The sequence below is a fragment of the Loxodonta africana genome, chromosome 4 (genome assembly GCF_030014295.1).
Source record: "Loxodonta africana isolate mLoxAfr1 chromosome 4, mLoxAfr1.hap2, whole genome shotgun sequence".
NCBI classification, from domain to species: domain Eukaryota; kingdom Metazoa; phylum Chordata; class Mammalia; order Proboscidea; family Elephantidae; genus Loxodonta; species Loxodonta africana.
Window position 1 is genome coordinate 171812014 of NC_087345.1, and position 21320 is coordinate 171833333.

A 21320-nucleotide genomic window follows, 5' to 3' on the forward strand; every position below is an offset into this window, starting at 1 on the left:
CATGCTGGTTAGGATGTTGCCTCTGGCCTTAGCTACCATCATTTTCCACCTCTAACTGCCCTGGATCCCTGCTTCACCCTCTCGAGATGTCAAGTTCTCGATAAGAACAACAAATTGGCCCAGCCCTGTTCATGAGCTCACATCATGGACTTCAATGAGAAGGAAGACAGAATACTTTTCCCCTTTGGGTTCTGTAGATGAAGACAGGACTCCCAACAAAACTCACACAGTTGGATGTTTCTCAACCCCAAAAAGAGAGTTCCAAAGCTAGGAAGCCAAAAAAAATGACATATGACTACCAGAGCACGATTCTTCAAACTTCTTTGACTGTGACTGCTAGTAAGAAATACATTTTACAGCACACACAGACACCACACACACTCACATGCAGACTCATACACACGCGCATAAATGGAAGTTTCACAGGATAATACTTATCATTACTAATCAGACCCACCATCTGCTGCCCTGAGATGGTACACCAGGAGCACTCGGAGTACCACATTCCACAGACTACAGTGCGAATGATGTCCCTACGGTGTGCAGTGCACGGCCTGCACAACCAGACTGGCAGTGTCTTCTATTTTAGTATAAGTTTTTGTAAATGCTCTAGGCAAACTATAAATTAACTTCATAACCCACTGATGGGTCTCAACCCCACAGTGTGAAAAACACTGCATTACACTACGCTTTAGGGCAATTGGTTAGGAATATGTGGACCCGTTTAGAAGTCCACTTCTAAGCTTCAGAGTTTCCTTGAGAATTTCAGGCTGCAGCTGTTCCAGAGGAAGGCTATTCTGAACCTCCACCTCCCACGGGGCTTCCCATTTCTCTCACTGGGGCTTTGGCCTCTCATTTGTTTTCCATTTGGCCACATCATTAATTCTATGCTGGGAAAGGAAATAGGTCATGTTTTGTCTTCCCTCCCTTCCTCTCTCCCTCCCTCCTGCCCTCCCTTCCTTTCATCTTTTCCTTTGCTCCCACTTCCTTCCTTCTTTATTTTCTTTAATAAATGGACTCTTTAAGATCTCAGTGCTTCCTTAAGCAACCTATCTGTTGGAAGGATTTTCATTGACTTCAAGTGCAGATGGATCTCAAGCACATAAAGATCAACATTGAGTATTTGGTTTACAAAGCTTTGTAAACCCACTCTCTTATCATTATGAGCAAAATTATAGCTTTTATAAAGAAAGGAATTGTTGTTGTGTGCCATGAAGTCGGTCCTGATTCATAGTGACGTACAAAACGGAGTACAACTGCCCCATAGGGTTTCCAAGGAGCTCCTGGTGGATTCAAACTGCTGGCCTTTTGGTTAGAAGCCCAGATCTTAACCATTGAGGCACCAGGGCTCCAGATAAAGGAAAAGAAAGGCCAAAGTATTTTTTTGTTTGTTTGTTTTAGTTTGAAGCCAACTCAAGCCCCACTCAGTATATAAAGCAGAGTCTTAAATGTGGTTTAGATTAGGACAAGGCCAAGACTGGTCTCTATCTGAAGGAATAAATTAAGGAACATTACCTCATAATCTTGTTCTTATCTCCCCCTACACCCTGTTCCTTTTTATTTTCTTATTTAATATCCTCTTAGCCTCCCGTACTGGCTTGTACTCTAGAAAAGAAAGTTTTTATTTGTTTGTTCTTTTCAGTCTGTCCTTTGACTTCTTCTACACATAGAAGTGTTAAAAGGGTGGAGAATTACCTTGTATTGTTTTACTATGTGCCTGTTACTTTCATGTATTAACCCAGTTTATCCTCATACCCATGGGTTAATACTCTGATGCAGGTGAGTAATTTGAGGTCATGCTGTAGTAAGTTTTGGATCAGGTTTATCCAATTCCTAAGTTTGTGACTGTTCTATACAACTTTACCTTCCAATTACCTCAATTAATTCAAATCCAAATGGAGTACTTTCTTTTAAAAATTTGCATTTGGACATCATAGTGTCCCAAACAAGGGAGTGCCACTGCCCCTTGGACAGCTACAGGTCCATGTTCCCATGGATGGCACTGCATACAAGTTTCTAGGATGACAGTGTCTGATCCACCAAAATTTGTATTCTCTGACCAAATGGGATTCCCCTGAAGCATTCTGTTAAATTTGGAAGACAAATCCACCAGCTCGAAAGCTTTGTGGTTTTCCTATTACGTACTTTTTCAATCTTAAATTTCTTACATCTCACTTTCAAATCTGTAATTTGAGCCCACCCATCTTCATCCTCCAATTCTAAATTATGCTGTAATAGGATTTTCTCCAACTTCTTTTGAACCATGTTAGAGCAGAAGTGGAACTGAGCTAGCTATCAGAAGGACCTAGGTTCTTGTTCTGGTTTTGACTTGATAGCTCTGTATCTTTTGGATCATCAATGTACCTCCTTTGGAGATTGTCTCTACAACTCTGAATTAACAAACTTCTACCAAAGCTGTCTTAGAAGAAGTACAGCCAGAATGCTCCTTGGAAGCAAAGATGGCAAGACTTTGTCTCATGTACTTTGGGCGTGTTATCAGGAGGGACGAGTCCATGGAGAAGGACATCATGCTTATTAGAGAGTCAGTGAAAAAAGACAAAGACCCTTAACAAGATGGATTGACACAGTCGCTGCAACAATGGGCTCAAGCATAATAACTGTTGAGAGGATGGCACAGGACCTAGCAGTGCTCCGTTCTGTTGTACATAGTCTGGCTATGAGGCAGAACTGACTTGACAACACCTAACAACAACTACCAAAGCATCCCTAAAGTCTCCTTCTGCTTTGAAATTCAGTGATCCTTTCACCATGTAGCATTATAACTATATGATAATGTATTTCTATTTATTGCTTAGGGTTCTATAACCACAAGGCCAATAAAAGAAGAAGAAAAAAAGGGTGCTAAATAGAGTACAATGGTCTAGAATTAGTTTTGTCTTTTAGATTAGGATACCTCATTTCACCAAAAGTTTTAGGTGTTAATGCTGTAATGTTTCTATATTGGCAGGGAAAGCAAGAGAAGGTGTGGGCAGGAAGTGGTTAGAGCTAGCACCTGGCACACATTCAAACAGGTAAACAATGGTCAGTGCAGGGCCTGGGGAATTGCTCTCTCTGGCCCTGCAAACAGAGCTGCACGCTACAGTGATTCCACTGGACACTCCTGACGGGGCCCTGTGGTGCCTTCCAGCTGGGGCTCAGTTAAGATCCTTGGCCAACCAACTGGTTTTTAACAGGTAGCCAGAGAGCTGTTCCCACTCTCTCTCTCCCTCTCTCCATTTGAAGTGGAATTTTAGCCTTTTAAACAGTAAAACTTTGAACAAAATTTGACAGAAATCCAGAAGCTCGTCTGCTCACAGACCTTCAGCTTAGAACTTCCAGAAGTAGAAACAAATCAGTCTTCCAGAGCAACAGGCCGCCATTGTTCTCACATTTCCCAGAACTTCATCCTCCTCTCAAAGCTCAACTATTGCAGGGACCTTTCTCAATTAAAATGATTCCCAAGGTACACCCATGTTCACTATTTCATATTTTGTGGACATTTCAGAGCATAGACCAGTGAGGCAGATGAAGGAAAGGGAAATCCAGAGAACTCTGGGCAGCGGCACAGAGCCAGCCCAGTACCAGACCCCTGTGCGAGCAAAGACGTCCTGTGTGTGCCTGGAAGCTGCTTTTTACCAACTGGTATTAGTGACAGGAAGTCCCTGGGTGATTTGGTTAACACATTCACTGCCAGGCGGTTTCAAAAGTGCTACAATGCCATTTTTTTTTTACATGTTGCTGTAAAAAAACAAAAAAAACTTAGCATAGCACACTTACAAAAATACCTCACGAGGGGAGGGTGGGGTTGTCAGACAAATGTAGAAGGCGAGGCATTGTTGGCATAAAAATATGGTAATCTTTACCAGAACAGATTACTAGGTCCCCCTCCTGCTGAGCTGCCGGGTAGGTTCAAACCGCTGACCTTTCAGTTAGCAGGCAAGTGCTTAACCGTTGCACCATCGATTCATCGAGCACACATTATATGCCAGGCACCATAATAGGTACCGGAAGCCTTTCCTTAAGGGACTCACAGGTGAGTAATAACATGGGAGTAAACCAACATTTATCACAGAATGTTTGTAACACATGCCACAGAGGAGAGACTAATGTGGTGGGGAAGGCTTCCCAGAGAAGCTGATACTTGACCTGCTTCCTAAGCCAAAAAAACCAAACCCATTGCCTTGAAGTCAATTCCAACTCAAAGCAACCTTACAGGACAGAGTACAACTACCCCATTGGGCTTCCAAGGAGAGGCTGGTGGATTCAAACTGGTGATCTTTAGCTTAGCAGCCAAGCTCTTAACCACTGCACCACCAGGGTTCCAGAACTGCTTCCTAAAGGACCAAAATTCATGGAGGTTGACTCGGCAGAAAAGGGGACTGGAAGGTAGGAAGGACATTGTAGGCAGAGAAAATGGTCTTTACAAAGGTAAGGAGGTGTCATGGATTGAATTGTGTCCCCCCAAAAATATCTGTCAATGTGGCTAGGCCGTGATTCCCAGTATTGTGTGACTGTCCACCATTTTGTCATCTAAAGTGATTTTCCTATGTCTCATAATGAGGCAGGATGACAGGCAGTTACATTAATGGGGTAGGATTCAATCTACAAGATTAGGTTGTGTTTTAAGCCTATCTCTTTTGAGATACAAAAGAGAAGTGAGCAGAGAGACAGGGGGACCTCATATACCACCAAGAAACAAGAGCCAGGAGAATAGTGCATCCTTTGGACCAGGGTCCCTGTGTGAAAAGCTCCTTGACTAGGGAAAGATGGATGAAAAGGACCTTCTGCCAGAGCCAACAGAAAAAGAAAGCCTCACCCTGGAGCTGGCAACATGAATTTGGACTTCTAGCCTCACAGATTGTGAGAGAATAAATTTCACTTTGTTAAAGTTATCTGCATGTGGTATTTCTGTTATAGCAGCACTAGATGACTAAGACAGAAGGCAAGAGAAAACATGAACTATGCTAGATGCTGTTAAGTATTGTTGGAATGACTAGGATACCATGGGGAGGTTCTGGGGAAAAGGACCTGGAGAAGTGCAGAGAGGCAAGGTCATTATGCACTTTGTGTGTCATGTGAAGGAATTTGAACTTTTTGTTAAAAGGACGTAGAGCCATTGAGTATTAATCGGCAGAGTGGCATCCTCAGAAAGACCATGCAGGCAAAGCACACCGGGAATCTCAAGATGTGAGAAGGGAGGCAGGCAAGCAGGTGTGAGACTGATGAGGGTTAGAATGGATACGAAGTGGGAGTGGAGTAGACACATTTCAGAGATCAAATGCAAAGGATTTGAAAAGCAGGTGGGAAATGCAAAAGCAGGAAGAGTCTAGAACAGCTCTAGAAATTCAGCAGCAGGGTGCATAGCACCATTCCCTGACACACAGGAGGAAGAGGAGGCTTAGAAGAAAAGAAGAAAAATTCCCTTTTGACTTACCACTGGTGCAAAGGTGCATCCAGATGGGGTGGGGGTGGGCGGTGTGGGGGGAGGCGGTGAATGGAGCTTATGAGTTAAGTGTAGCCTGGAGGTACAGATTTAAGGATCTCTAGGGTTTTTTTTTTTTTTAGGTGGTGTAGTGGTTAAGTGATACGGCTGCTAACCAAAGTGTCGGCAGTTTGAATCCACCAGGTTTTCCTTGGAAACTCTATGGGGCAGCTCTGCTCTGTCCTATAGGGTCACTATGAGTTGGAATCGACTCGATGGCACTGGGTGGGTTTAGTGTGAAGATGAAGCAGCGCTCAAGAAATTAAAAGACGTGTTGCAATGGGCAAATCCGCTGCAAAAGACCTCTTCAAAGTGTTGAAAAGTAGAGATATCACCTTGAAGACTAAGGTGTGCCTAACCCAAGCCATGGTGTTTTCAATCGCTTCCTACACTTGTGAAATCTGGACGATGAATAAAGAAAACCAAAGAAGAATTGATGCCTTTAAATTGAGGTGCTGGAGAAGACTACTGAATATACAAAGGACTGCCAAAAGAATGAACAAATCTGTCTTGGAACAAGTACAACCAGAATGCTCTGTAAAAGCAAGGATGGCAAGACTACATCTCACATATTTTGGACCTGTTATCAGGAGGGACCAGTCCCCGGAGAAGGACATCATGCCTAGTAAAGTAGAGAGTCAGTGGAAAAGAGGAAGACCCTCAACGAGATGGATTGACACAGTGGCTGCAACAATGGGCTCAAGCATAACAACAACTGTGGGAATGGCACAGGACCGGGCAGTGTTTCATTCTGTGGAACACAAGGTTCCTATGAGTCAGAACCAACTCTATGGCACCGAACAACAACAATAGCAGTGTGAAGATGGCGGTGGGTGGGTACAGGTGAACTGAACCCAGGGCTTTTCTCCCTGTACCTATCTGGCAGTGTGATTTCTTATTGCTATTGTTGTTAGTTGCCATCAATTTTGTTCTGACTCATGGCAACCCCACGTGTGCCAGAATAGAACTGCTCCGTAGGGTTTTCTTGGTTGTAATCTTAACAGAAGCAGGTCATCAGGCCTTGTCTTCTGCAGTACCTCCGTGTGGGTTTGTACTGCCAATGTTTAGGTTAGCTGCCGAGTACAAATCATTTGTGCCACTTACGGACCTTAGTAGCAGAAAACAGTGGCAAACTTAAATTGTGTAGCTTGAAGAGTTTCATTAAAGGGGCTGGTAGCTAATACAAAGGTGTGGGGAAGGTGTAGGGAAAGCACAGGGACAGTGTAGTACTTCCAGCCAGTAACAGTGGGGTGCTCCATTACCATCCCTAGACCTAAAGGGACATGGAGAAGGAGTGGTCACCAGAACCCAGAAAAAGAGCATGCTGTGTGGAAAGGGCCAAGTGGCAAGGGCTGGGATCTTGGATTGAGGGAGGAAACCAATGAACTAAGTGCCCTGACCTCATGCTTTGCCTTCATCTCCAACCGGTGTTTCCCTTTGTCCAAACACAGTCAGAAGATAGAGGAGGGATGGGAATGGGGGAAAAGGGCACAGTAATGTAGTCCATACAGGTCAGCTCTCTGGGGTACAGGGCAAGGTGGAGAAGGGCAGAGAGAAGATCCGGAGAGGCAAATGGAAAATACATAGCCCAAGGACCATATAACCCAATGAAACCTACAAAAAGCATGGAATTTCCTAGATGAGGCCCTTATCAACTAATAGAACAAGGCTGTATGTTAAGACCCATATTTCAAACATTGCTGGCCAACAAGAAAAAAAAAAACCAAATCCATTGTGGTCGAGTCAATTCGGACTTATAGCCACCCTATAGGACAGAGTAGAACTGCCCCATAGGGTTTCTAGGGGGCACCTGATGGATTTGAACTGCCAACATTTTGGTTAGTAGCTGAACTCTTAACCACTACGCCACCAGGGTTTTCTTCAATTCTAGGAAAATTGTGTCTGTTCTAAGCAGCCAAGGACTATATGGGTCTCATTTCCAAAGTGTGTTCTTAGATGTGTCTCTCAAAATGAAATTCTGTGTTACTTAAAAAACGGGTTCCATAGTCAAATAAATTCAGAAAATCCTGAGCTAAATTGATTTTTCAGGACAAGTTTTCTCAAGCCTTTTATCACATGAATGTGAGTGGTGTATTTCCAAAAGAAGGAACTTCTTGGTAATGTCTCATGTACCTTGTGCGTGCTTTAGAATAAATTAAAAAAAAAAAGTGACTGTCAAGTTGGTTCCAACTCACGTCAACCCCACGTATCTCGGAGTAGAACTGTGCTCCGTGGGGTTTTCAATGGCTGATTATTAAGGTCACCAGGCCTTTCTTCCAAGGCGCCTCTAGGTGGACTGGAACTGCAAGCCTTTCAGTGAGCAGCAGAGTGTGTTAACTATTCATACCATCCAGGGACTCTATTAACCAAACCAGCGCCATCAAGTCAATTCCGATTGATGGAATACAACTGTGCTCCATTTGGCTTTCAAGGCTGTGACCTTTTGGAAGTAGATTGCCAGGTCTTTTTTCTAAGGTACCTCTGGGTGGGTTCAAATTGCCAGCCTTTTAGTTAGTAGTCTAGGGCTTAACAGTTAGTACCACCCAGGGACTATACCTTGGTAAATCTGAGTATCATCTTGAGAATCAGGCTACTGAAATTCTAGCTCTAGATTGGCCACTGCCTTGCTGTGGACATTCCAAGCCACTTCACTTACTTGCATCTCGTTTTCCTTGTTTGTCCAAGTTAAGGGGTTGATCTAAGATGCTCATCTTTTTAGAATTCAATGTCTATCCCAGAGTCAGGGTTGACAGTGACTTTGAATCTCTCAGGGCAAAGAACATGAATCCTTAGGAGAACCTGTGAGCGGCAGCTTCTCTGGAGGACTCACTGGTGTGAAGCTTCCAAACGCCAGCCTCTCCTCCTTGGCCAGGACCATGCTGGCCTGGACTTGTTTGTCGTCAGCTCCCGCACAGCTCTGCTCCCTGGCTGTGACACACACTGACCTGATTGCCTGGAGTGAATTACTCAGGTCTGGATTCTGCCCAGTCTGGTTCTGCCTCCCTTAAGTGCAGCAACTACTCATCTCCATCTGTGACCTTTCTGTATCCTCCAAGGCTGTCTCCGTTCTGCCTGCTGTCACATGTCTTGTGGCTCTGAGCTCACCAGACCTCACCAGCAGCTCCGCCTGTTCAGCCCTCAGCAGTTGTCTTCTGGCTGCTGATGGCTTTTCCATACCATTTTCTCTTTCCCTGACAACTTCCTCTTTTTTCCCACCACCTCTGGACAGCAATTTTATTTCATCTCTTTCTTCCCAAAGCTGTCATTTTTTGCCTTTCTCTCCTCTCGCTGCTCCCTGGGGCTTCTCTGTGTCTCTCTGAGCAGAAGTTATACTTCCTCTCTAGGCTGAGACCCTACAGTATAGCCCGCCCTTCGTTGTAGCACAACACCAAGGCAGCTGTTTGCTAGGGTAACCTTACAATTTAGCATTCAAACCAGGAATACTTTTGGGTGTGGCTGAAGGTGCTATTAATAATTATGCCAGAACAGTGGGTGTAAACCAGGGCTGTCCCAGGTGAATCAGGACTTGTGGTCACCTTATTGTTTGCGGACAGATGACCTGCTCTAGCACTGAAATTTCATACCATTTTCTCTTACGAGATGCTTTGATATCCAAATCCTGCAGGGTTGAACTATTCCTGGCTGCATGTCACACTCAGATGGCTTCTTGAGTCACATGTATTACGTGTCTCTCCCTGTTCTCCAGATCAGCTAAAGTCCTCCTCCAAATGACTAGGGCGGTTAAACCTGCTGTCTCCTGGCCACGTTATGTTTCCTTATTCACAGAGTCCCTGGAGTCTCAGTTTAGACAGCAGTAGCAGCTGCAGCCTCGCCTTTCCCCTTAACTCTCCTCAGTTTTCTTGCTGCTTCCCTTAGGCCACACTGCTCCAATTCTTCAACTTAATCTGACTGTTCTTCTTTTGGCGCTTTCACTGGCACTGACTGCAACAGTCATCAGAACATTGTAAAGCCAAGAGGAAGCACTTATGGGTCCCAAATATCCAGATCCTTACTAGTTTTCTTCTGCTGTGGGGTTTGTGCCCTTCTTCCTCAGCCAACTAGATCCTTTTTTTCACTCGTTGTCAGCTGCTGCCAAGTCTGTCCCTGACTGATGGTGACCCCATGCACAACAAATGAAATGCTGGCTGGTTCTGTGCCATTCCCAGGATTAGTTATGATCCATAAGGTTTTCATTGATTTTTGGAAGTAGATTGCCAGGCCCTTCTTCCTAGTCTGTCTCAGTCTGGAAGCTCTACTGAAACCTGTCCAGCATCACAGCAACATGCAAGCTTTCACTGACAGATGAGTGGCGGCTGTGCATGGGGTGCGCTGACAGGGAATTGAACCCTGGTCTCTCGCTTGGAAGATGAGAATTCTTCCACCAGTGCCCTGTGATTTCACTAGCCTGGGCATACAAATGTGATTGTAAGATATGGAACCCCAACTCAAGCTAGCTCAAAAAGGGAATTCATTGACTCAGGGATCCAAGAAGGTGTTTAACGATGGGAGGGATGGGGTGCAGCTGGGCTTGAGGGAAAACTGGAACCAAAGTTTGAGTGCTACTCAGACTGTCTGCATCTCTTGTCCTATTTCTGGATATCGGCTTGAGTCTCCCCCGCTGATGACCAGTACCCCCACAAGGCAGGGAACGTGCTAAGCTCCCAAGTTTTGCCCTTTGTTGCTTCTGACATAGAGATCAACTGACTCTCTGTCTTTGGGTCTGCAGGCCAGAACTCCAGAGACAAACCAGCTTCCATCTGATCACCCAGAGCTAAGCTAACCATCATGGCCAGAGTGAGAGGGGCAGAGGGAGTTGACAGCAGAACAGAGTTGTGGGCTGAGAATTCCATAGATTCCTCAAAGCTGAGTCCCCTGGTCCCCCTGACTTGCCCCCCTCCCCAAGTTAAGGAAACTCATCCAGCAGCTCCCACCCCTCATCCACCTCACAACTGGGGGTGGGGTGCTTTCTCCTGCCTACCATGCAACGCTCTATCCATAAAATTCACTCTAACTGCCTTTTTTGTGGTTATTATTTTTATTATTGTAATTATCAGAAGGTCCTAACAAGTTGTCATTACATAACTGCCCAGCCAACCAGCAAGCAAACCAGAAGCTGTCCCTGACACCCACCTCCTCCCAGTTCCCACAGCAAAGTAAACACCTCTCACTCCTGCCCCTCTTGTCTCTCCAGTTCTTCCCTTGGGAGGCTGTGCCCCTGGTTCTCGGGGTTAGTCATACTCCTGCCAACTTTCAGCTGAGTTTCACCACTTGGGTAGATTTATTCATCTTATTTAAACTCCCAAGCTTTCTTTACCTTTGACCCCTTTCTTTTTGCCCCTTCATTTTTTGTTTTGTTTCTCCAGATAAAACTGGATGTTCCTTTTGCCAAGTGGCATGTGTCCTTTGTGTTTCTCTTGGGATCTTTTTCTAGAATCTTGTAGCTTGTGTACATTTTTATCTACACTCCGCCACCACCACTTGATTTCCTTGATAGCCCCTATGTCACTCTCGCTCTTACCTTTATGGATCTAAACCAATCAAGGCCTTCCTTGTCCTGGTGGAAGCTATCTGTTCCTGGCTGTCCTTTGTCACCTCTTCAGTTAACCAACCAGTTGCTTTCGAGTTGGTTCCAACTCATGGTGACCCCATGTGTTTCAGATTAGAACTGTGCTCTATAGGGTTGTCAATGGCTGTGGCCTCATGGAAGTAGATCTCCAGGCCTTTCTTTCGAGGTGCCTCTGAGTGAATTCAAACCACCAACCTTTTAATTATTAGCTGAGCACTTAACCATCTCACCACCCAGGTACTCCTGCCTCTCAGATTATCTCCAGCTACTTCCTCAAGATTCCTTCCTCGTTCTTCAGCATCACTGAGCCATCTTCTCCCCTACCACCCCTGTTCCTGCCTAAACCTCTCTGTGTTAGTTTCCCAGTGCTGCCATAACCACACACCTCAAAACAGAAGGTTTAAAGAACAGAAATTTATTGTCTCACAGTTTGGGGGACTCAAAGTCCAAATCAGTGTGTGGGCCAGGCCATGATCTCTTCAAAGAGCTCTAGGGGAAGACCCTTTCTTTTCTCCCTCAGCTTCTGGTAGCCCTAGGTGTTCCTTGGCTTGCATTTGTAACAATCTCTACCTCCAGCTTCACGTGGCTCTCTTTTGTCTGTCTGTCTGTGCTCTTCTCTTACAAGGACATCTCTAGATTGGATTGAAGCCCCTGGGCAGTGCAAACAGTTAACACTCTCAACTGCTAACCAAAAGGTTAGAGGTACATGTCTACCCAAAGGCAGCTCAAAAGAAAGGCTTGGCAATCCATTTCCAAAAAATCAACCACTGGAAACCCTGCGGAGCACAGTTCTGCTCTGACACGCATGTGGTCACCATGGGTTGGAGTGGACTTGAGGGCAACTGGTAGTAGTAGGAAGTATGATTGGATTAGGACCACCCTACTCTAATCTGACCTCATGTAACTTAACTGATAACGTCTGCAAAGACCCCATTTCCAAAGTCATGTTCACAGAAACCAGGGGTTAGGTCTTCAACGTATCTTTTGGGAGAACATAATTCAACCCATAACACTCTGCAAGCTTTGCCTTCTTTCTTGGGGTGGCTTCCTGCCTACCGCTGGGCAGGTGTTACCAGCCCTGGTTTCATTTCCCTTCACACTCTGGGCTCTCACCTCTACCATGGCCTACATCTGGGGAGTTTATGTAGATCTAACTTCTCTCCACCCAAACCTTACCCCAGGCTTTTTTTTTTTTTCTCCTACTCACAGCACTGTTACAGGCTGTTCTTGACTATACTATTGAATTAAGAAGGTTTATTTTTTTCATTGCATCTTTAAAATAACAAAGATATTCTTTATAGTTGTAAAAATAATACACAATCACAATAGAAATCTGGCAAACATAACAGGAACACTTTGCTGTACAGTATTTCTTTCCTGTTTTTTAAAAGGTATAATTTTTAAAAAATTGTACTTATTTCATAAATATAATTATCTATCCTTCCTTTTTTACTCAGTTTTAAAACTCAGCCATCAAATACTCACTGAGCATGTTTTTGTGTGAAGAGTATTATTAGCCCCTCACTGAGCTTATGCTCTAATGTAAGAAGCGTCCATGCAGACAAATGGGCAATTATAATACTGTGTGGAAAGTTCAACCTTCCATAGTCCCGAACCTGGTCCTGGGGATGTGGTCGGGGAAGCCTTCCCCTCGTGAAGTGAGATCAAAGCCAAGACCTGAAGAATTAGCAGGAGTTAGCAGCTGAAGTTACCTGGGAAGTAAGGAAGGACTGTTCTAGGCAGGTCCCTGGCTGATGCAAATGGTTAATGCGCCTGGCTTGCTAACTGAAATTTGGAGGTTGGAGTCCACCCAGAGGCAAGAAAGCCCTGGTGATCTACTTCTGAAAAATCAGCCACTGAAAACGTTACGGAGCACAGTTCTGCTCTGACACATGTGGAGTCTCCAGGAATCAGAGTTGACAGCAACAGGTATTGGTACTGGTTCTAGGCAGAGGGAATGGTACATGTGCAGCGCAGAGGGGAAGAGACAAGGGAAGTTTTGAAAGTTGCGTCTAGAAAGGTAATGAAAGATACATTATTGAGTTTACACTTTATCCTAAAAGCAAAGGGACTTCCTTTTGAAGATAATCAGATTGCCGGGCAGACAATTTTAGCTACACTATTAGAGAATGTATCAACTCCTTTGTGTGATTAGTAACTCTTTATAACAATGCTTATTGGTAACATACAATCCATTAAGTCAGTGTACCATAACTGACATAATCATTTTTCTACTGTTACTAATATTTCACAGTTATAACAATGTTGCAACAAACATATTTCTCTTTGACTCTCCTCTACACAAACCAAACTCTCTTATTTTTTCTTTTTACTTTAATTAAATATCTTCTTCTAGGTAAACAACCCTATATTTTCCCTGTTCAATTCTACTAGTTCATAGTGCATGCCTCAAATCTAAACTCCAACTGGTGTACTAATTTATTAGGGTCTATTTTTAAGGGAGCCCTGGTGGCGCAGCAGTTAAGCGTTCTGAGGTTAGCCAAATGTTTGGCAGCTTGAATCCACCAGTTGCTCCTTGGAAAGCCTATGGGGCCATTCTACTCTGTCCTATATGGTCACTAGGAGTCGGAATCAACTGGACGGCAATGGTTTTTTTTTTTTTTTTAACTTCTTAAGAGTAGGGCGTCCTTGTGTGGTGCAAATGGTTAAACAATCAGCTGCTAACAGAAAGGTTAGCAGTTCGAGTCCACCCAGAGGCACCTTGGAAGAAAGGCCTGATGATCTACTTCTTAAAAATCAGCCACTGAAAACTCTACGGAGCACAGTTCTACTTTGACACACATGGGGTTGCCATGAGTCGGAATCAACTCAAGGACAACTGGTTATTAGGAGTAATAGGGGCGGTGGTGGTTGAGTGGTAGAACTCTCACCTTCCATGCGGGAGACCCACATTCTATTCCCAGCCAGGGCACCTTACGTACAGCCATCACCCATCTGTCAGCGCAGGCTTGCCTGTTGCTGTGATGCTGAACAGGATTCAGTGGAGATTCCAGACTAAGGCAGACTAAGAAAGACCTAGCAATCTATTTCCAAAAAATCAGCCAATGAAAACTGTACGGATCACAACAGTCTGATCTTGTTGTACATGGGGGGCTCAACTCGATGGCAGCTAACAACAACAGCATTAGGAGTAGCATCAAAATACAAGGTCCCACCTGGACATGACCACTGATGTTTGCCTACCCTACACCCACTACCAAGCATCCCCCGGAGCATTCCAGAAAGTATGAGAGATAGTCACACAGCACATTTCACACTAAAAGGAAAGCTCCATGGATGAGGTTGCGTGTGTACTGAAAAGAGTTGGGAGGATTAATGGGGGAAAGCACAGTGAGGAATTGACAGGGTGTAGGCTGACCGAAAGTGTACTGAAACTCACACCAAACATTTTCAAGCACTTCTTCTTTTTTAAGACCTTTTTTTAGTTTTCCCAGCTTCGCTCTTAATTATCATCAGTGAGTATAGAAGAGGAAGGAAACAAATACCACCCGTCTTGAGTGGTTGGGCTATTTTAGGTCAGATGTGATGGGTCCACAATGTAAGCTCGTGCTAACGGTTCTATTAAGCTTCACATCAGTGTTGTAAATTACTAAGCCTCATTTCTCTGATTTGGGTGTCAAAGAGCCAAAATGTTTGTTGGAGGTTCTATATCATTTGGGTAAGGAGTCTTCCTTCTTCTCCAGGTTATTTTCCACTCAATGGAGTCCCTGTTATTTTGTTATCTTTCTTGGCCACTCACTTCCTCTCGAATTTTACTCATTAGGGAAATACTCTGCATTCATGGTTCACGATTTCTGGTTAACCAGGTTGGGTACAACCAAGGTATAAAAACCCATGCTAAAGATTATCAATCTCCCTGAAACCTTATGCTAATAATCTACCTCATCCTCGGTACATTTTTAGTGTTTTATTTTAAATCCCCTCGATAACCGAAAAACAAACCAGCTGGCATTGAATCAACTCCAACTCATGGCAACCCCCCACGTGTGTCAGGGTAGAACTGGCTATAATCTTATGGAAGTAGATTGCCAGGCCTTTCTTTCACAGGGCCACCCCACTGAGGGGATTCCAACTACCAATCTTTAGGTTAGTATCTGAGTACAAACCGCTTATGCCACCCAGGGACCTAAATTCCTTCTAAGTCCTATTAAGAGTCCACAAGTTCCTTTATTCAGAAGGGGAATTCGCTGATTCATTCACTCATTTGTTCAAGAAATATTTATTAAACACTTCGCATGAGCTTTAGTGATGACTGTACACACTATACTTACCAGGATATAGCAAAATTAAGACAAGAGGCAATTCAGCCCCAGTCTCACACCTTGATCGAGAGTTAAGAAGTTACTAAACTTTCTGAACACCTTAACAACAAAAAAAGGCCTCTTTGCACAATTTTCACATAAGACTGTACCCCCAGGGACACACCTAACCTAATTAACATAATTAACCAGTTAACACCCTTGGCTACCAACCTAGAGGTTAGAAGTTCAAGTCCATCTGGAGACACCTGAGAAGAAAGGCTTAGTGATCTACTTCTGAAAAACCAGCCATTGAAAACCCTGTGGAGCACAGCCCTACTCTGAAACGTGAGATTGCCATGAGTTGGAGCCAACTCATCGGCAATGATTTTTTTCCCTCTATATGACAAAACCATTTCTTTGTACTCATAAAATGAAATAAATAATAGTTATGGTCAGAAAAGAAGCACAAATAATAAAACATTCTTTTACTTAACTTCAAATACATTAAACTTCAAATGCCTGTACAAATATAAAAATTAAAATAAATGTTACAGTACCAAAAAGAAAAATAAAGGATTAATAGGTTTTAATTACATTAATGTATTTTTTGAAAGAAAAAAACTGTATATATAGATCTGTTGCAATAGGAAAAAACAAATTAGAGTTTCTATTTTTCAGCCATAACTCCTGCAAATCTGTCAATAACTTCGCAAAAATTGATCTTCTGTGTATGTTCATGCTCAATAGATGACACTGTGATCATCTTTGGTCATCTTCACTCACAGTTGATTGAAGAACAGTTTCTATTAATTTTAGTTTCAAAAAGTTTCTTCCCCATGCAGCAACAGATACACAAATAGTTAAAAAAAAAAAAAGAAGAAGAAGAAGAAGGGGGTGGAGTTTAGCAGAGATTCACATGAATCCCATTTTACAATAAATTCCAAAATTTTTTATACTGTCCATATTTTTGTTACTTTGGGATTAATCCCAGGAGCTTGCAAAAGTCTTCATTGAAAAAAAAAAAAAAAAAAAAAACCTCGATTAAAAAACTTTCTCCAGAAATTCATCATAGATTTCTACTATATTTGATAAGAAACTTTCAAAGTTTTTCTTCTGCAAAAATCAGGTAAAACAACAGTGTAATGGTGCAACTCCTGAAGTTTTTCTTCTTCTACAAACAGCCCCATAAAACTCGTTGCTCTCAAGTTGATTCTGACTCATAATGACCCTATAGGACAGACCATATGGTTTCCAAGAAGTGCCTGGTGGATTTGAACTACTGGCCTTTTGGTTAGCAGCCGTAGCTCTTAACCACTACGCCACCAGGTTTTCCCTACAAATAGCAGGTAAAACAATTAGAGTACACAATGGTGTTATTTGATCTATTCCTACAGATTGATGTTCAGTTTTTGGAGAAAACTATTGGGGCATTCAGACATCGCCCTTTGGGTTTCTTTTGGCAATGTAAGGTCAGTATCTTACCATTTCTCCGCATTCTTCTTCAAAATTTAATTCTGTTTTCTATGCAAATGTGCCCCAAAACTGAACACCAATCTAAAGGAATCCAATTCTTCGTTTTCTCAAGTTAATTTGTTGTTCTACCTAATCTTTCCTAATGCCACTTTCATCTCAAAACCTTTAATAGCAACTTCTTTCCACATCAAGAGGAAACTGACCTGTCTCATTTCAATTCTCTTCATAATATGACCCTACCCCTCATCAGTATTTCTCATAATCCTTCAACTGCTGTTGGGTCACGATGACCCCTTCAGTGCCCCCACAAACTCTCCTTCCTTATTCCTGCCCCTGAGCATTTGTTCACCCTTCTGTCCTCGCCAGTGGCTCTCTTCCCTTTGCCCAGCCTCACCCTGGTCCTCCATAAAGGTCTCTCCTCATGCTATAATTCTGAGCAAGATACCTCATCTCCTCTAACTAAAAACAAAGAAAAAAAATGGCAGGAGTGAGGAAGACCTAGACTAGATGCTCTCCGAGATCCTGTGCCAGGTAACCTCCATACGCGCTCCACACTTCACCCAGCTCTTAGCCTCAGGAGTCTGACCTGTATGAACTGTATATGTACATCAGTAGGCTCTTATCTTGGGCTTCTCATTGCGTCTAGCTGATATGGAACCCAGCAAGAGAACAGGTGAAGGAGGAGAGTGAAGGCAGAGTACGTGTTCCTCTAGCTCCTTCTTTGTGAGATTGCCTTGAAGTTAGATGTCATCCTGGACCTTTCAAGGTGGCCTTTTCTACTTCACTGTCTTTCTGAGTTTAGTGATTGCTCCCTTCCCGTCATGGATTGAATTGTATCCCCCCAAAATGTGTGTCAAGTTGGTTAGGCCATGATTCCCAGTATTGTGTGATTGTCCACCATTTTGTCATTTGATGAGATTTTCCTATGTGTTGTAAATCCTGTCACTGTGGTGTTAATAAAATGGATTAGCAGTTTTTTTTTTTTTTATTGTGGTTGAACTGAAAGTTTACAAATCAAGCCAGTCTCTCATATAAAAATTTATATGCACCTTGCTATATACTCTTAGTTGCTCTCCCTCTAATGAGAAAGCACACTGTTTCTCTCCACCCTCTATTTTCATGTCCATTCAACGAGCTTCTGTCCCCCTCCGCCCTCTCATCTCTCCTCCAGACAGGAGTTGCCCACATAGTATCACGTGTCTACTTGAGCCAAGAAGCTCACTCTTCTCCAGTATCATTTTCTATCCCATAGTCCAGTCCAATCCCTGTCTGAGGAGTAGGCATTGGAAATTGTTCCTGTCTTGGGCTAACAAAAGGTCTGTAGATCATGACCTCCGGGGTCCTTCTAGCCTCAGCCACACCATTAAGTCTGGTCTTCTTATGAGAATTTGAAGTCTGCATCCCACTGCTCTCCTGCTCCCTCAGGGGTTCTCTGTTGTGTTCCCTGTCAGAGCAGTCATCCATTGTAGCCGGGTACCATCGAGTTCTTTTGGTCTCAGGCTGATGTAGTCTCTGGTTATGTGGCCCTTTCTGTCTCTTGGACTCATTGTGTCTGCATTCTCCTTTGCTCCAGGTGGGTTGAGACCAATTGATGCATCTTAGACAGCCTCTTGCTAGCATTTAAGACCTCAGACGCCACTCTCCAAAGTGGGATGCAGAATGTTTTCTTAATAGGTTTTATTATGCCAGTTGACCTAGATATCCCCTGAAACCATAGTGCCCAAATCGCTGCTCTTGCTACACTGACCTTCAAAGTGTTCATTTTATTCAGGAAACTTCTTTGCTTTTGGTTTAGTCCAGTTGTGCTGACCTCTCCTGTGTTGTGTGTTGTCTTTCCCTTCACCTAAAATAGTTCTTGTCTACTAATTAGTAAAAACCCCTCTTCCTCTCACCCTCCCCACTCTCGTAACCATCAAAGAATATTTTCTTCTCTGTTTAAACTATTTCTTGAGTTCTTATAATAGTGGTCTCATACAATATTTGCCCTTTTGCAGCTGACTAATTTCACTCAGCATAATGTCTTCCAGATTCCTCCATGTTATGAAATGTTTCATGGATTCATCATTGTTCTTTATCAATGTGTAGTATTCCATTGTGTGAATATACCATATTTATTTAACCATTCATCCATCGACGGGCACCTTGGTTGCTTCCATCTTTTTGCAGTTATAAACAGTGCTGCAATGAACATGGGTGCGCATATATCTGTTCGTGTAAAGGCTCTTATTTCTCTAGGATACATTCCAAGGAGTGGGATTGCTGGATCGTATGGTAGTTCTATTTCCAGCTTTTTAAGGAAGTGCCAAATTGATTTCCAAAGTGGTTGCACCATTTTACACCCCCACCAGCAATGTGTAAGTGTTCCAGTCTCTCCACAACCTCTCCATCATCGAATATTTGTGTTTTTTGGATTAATGCCAGCCTTGCTGGAGTGAGATGGAATCTCACTGTAGTTTTGATTTCCATTTCTCTAATGGCTAATAATCGTGAGCATTTCCTCCTGTATCTGTTAGCTACCTGAATGTCTTCTTTAGTGAGGTGCCTGTTCATATCCTCTGCCCATTTTTTAATTGGGTTATTTGTCTTTCTGCTGTTGAGTTTTTGCAGTATCATGTAGATTTTAGAGATCAAATGTTGATCGGAAATGTCATAGCTGAAAATGTTTTCCCAGTTTGTAGGTAGTCTTTTTACTCTTTTGGTGAAGTCTTTGGATGAGCATAGGTGTTTGATTTTTAGGAGCTCCCAGTTATCTAGTTTCTCTTCTGCATTGTTAGTAATGTTTTGTATACTGTTTATGCCATGTATTAGGGCTCCTAGCGTTGTCCCTATTTTTGCTTCCATGAACTTTATCATTTTAGATTTTATATTTAGGTCTTTGATCCATTTTGAGTTCGTTTTTATGCATAATGTGAGGTATGGGTCTTGTTTCATTTTTTTGCAGATGGATATCTAGTTATGCTAGCACCATTTGTTTAACAGACTGTGTTTTCCCCATTTTGGGCTTTTGTCAAATAGCAGCTGCTCATATGTGGATGGATTTATGTCTGGATTCTCAATTCTGTCCCATTGGTCTATGTATCTGTTGTACCACCACCATGCTATTTTCACTATTGTGGTGGTATAATAGATTCTAAAATCAGGTAATGTGAGGCCTCCCACTTTGTTCTTCTTTTTCGGTAATGCTTTGCTTATCAGGGGCCTCTCTCCCTTCCATATGAAGTTGGTGATTTGTTTCTCCGTCTCATTAAAAAATGTTATTAGAATTTAGATCAGAATTGCGTTGTATCTACAGATCACTTTTGGTAGAATAGACATTTTTTGCAATGTTAAGTCTTCCTATCCATGAGCAAGTATGTTTTTCCATTTATGTAGGTCTCTTTTGATTTCTTGAAGTAGTGTCTTGTACAGTTTTCTTTATATAGGACTGTTACGTCTCTGGTAAGATTTACTCCTAATGTTTTATCTTCTTGGGGGCTATTGTAAACGGTATTGATTTGGTAATTACCTCTTCGATGTTCTTTTTGTAGGTGTAGAGGAATCCAACTGATTTTTGTATGTTTATCTTGTATCCTGACATTCTGCTGAACTCTTCTATTAGTTTCAGGAGTTTTCCTGAGGATTCTTTAGGGTTTTCTGTGTATAAGATCACGACTTCTGCAAATAGAGATACTTTTACTTCTTCCTTACCAACCTGGGTGCCCTTTATTTCTTTATCTAGCCTTATTGCTCTGGCTAGGACCTCCAGCACAATGTTGAATAAGAGTAGTGATAAAGGGCATCCTTGTCTGGTTCCCGTTCTCAAGGGGAATGCTTTCAAACTCTCTCCCTTTAGGATGATGTTGGCTGTTGGCTTTTGTACAAATGCCCTTTATTATAATGAGGAATTTTCCTTCTATTCCTATTTTGCTGGGAGTTTTTATCATGAATGGGTGTTGAACTTGGTCAAATGCCTTTTCTGCATCAATTGATAAGATCACGTGGTTCTTGTGTTTTGTTTTATTTATATGATGCATTACATTAATTGTTTTTCTAATGTTGAAGCATCTCTATATACCTGGTATGAATCCCACTTGGTCATGATGAATTATTTTTTTGATGTGTCATTAAATTCTATTGGCTAGAATTTTGTTGGGATTTTTACATCTAAGTTCATGAGGGGTATAGGTCTGTAATTTTCTTTTTTTTATGGTGTTTTTACCTGGTTTTGGTATTGGGGATATGCTGGCTTCAGAGAATGACTTTGGGAGTATTCTGTTCTTTTCTATGTTCTGAAATACCTTTAGTAGTAGTGGTGTTAACTCTTCCCTGAAAGTTGGGTAACACTCTGCCGTGAAGCTGTCTGGGCCAGGGTTTTTTGTTTTGTTTTGTTTTTTTGTTAGGAGTTTTTAAATTACCTTTTGAATCTCTTTTTTCGTTATGGGTTTATTTAGTTGTTCTACCTCTGTCTGTGTTAGTTTAGGTAGGTAATGTGTTCCTAGAAATTCATCCATTTCTTCTAGGTTTTCAAATTCGTTAAGAGTACAATTTTTCATAGAAG

General features: G+C 42.6%; 1 long non-coding RNA gene across 2 annotated transcripts in view; it reads right to left on the bottom strand.

Moving 5' to 3' along the window:
* Positions 1 to 15615, bottom strand: part of LOC111750847 (uncharacterized) — a 154869-nt gene extending 139254 nt beyond the window's left edge. The window contains exon 1 of one of the 2 annotated variants that reach the window (XR_010321965.1): positions 8139 to 15615. This is a non-coding gene — a long non-coding RNA (uncharacterized LOC111750847). The remainder of the gene's footprint in view (positions 1 to 8138) is intronic. The other variant, XR_010321968.1, reaches the window with a different exon arrangement.
* Positions 15616 to 21320: the final 5705 nt, after the last annotated feature.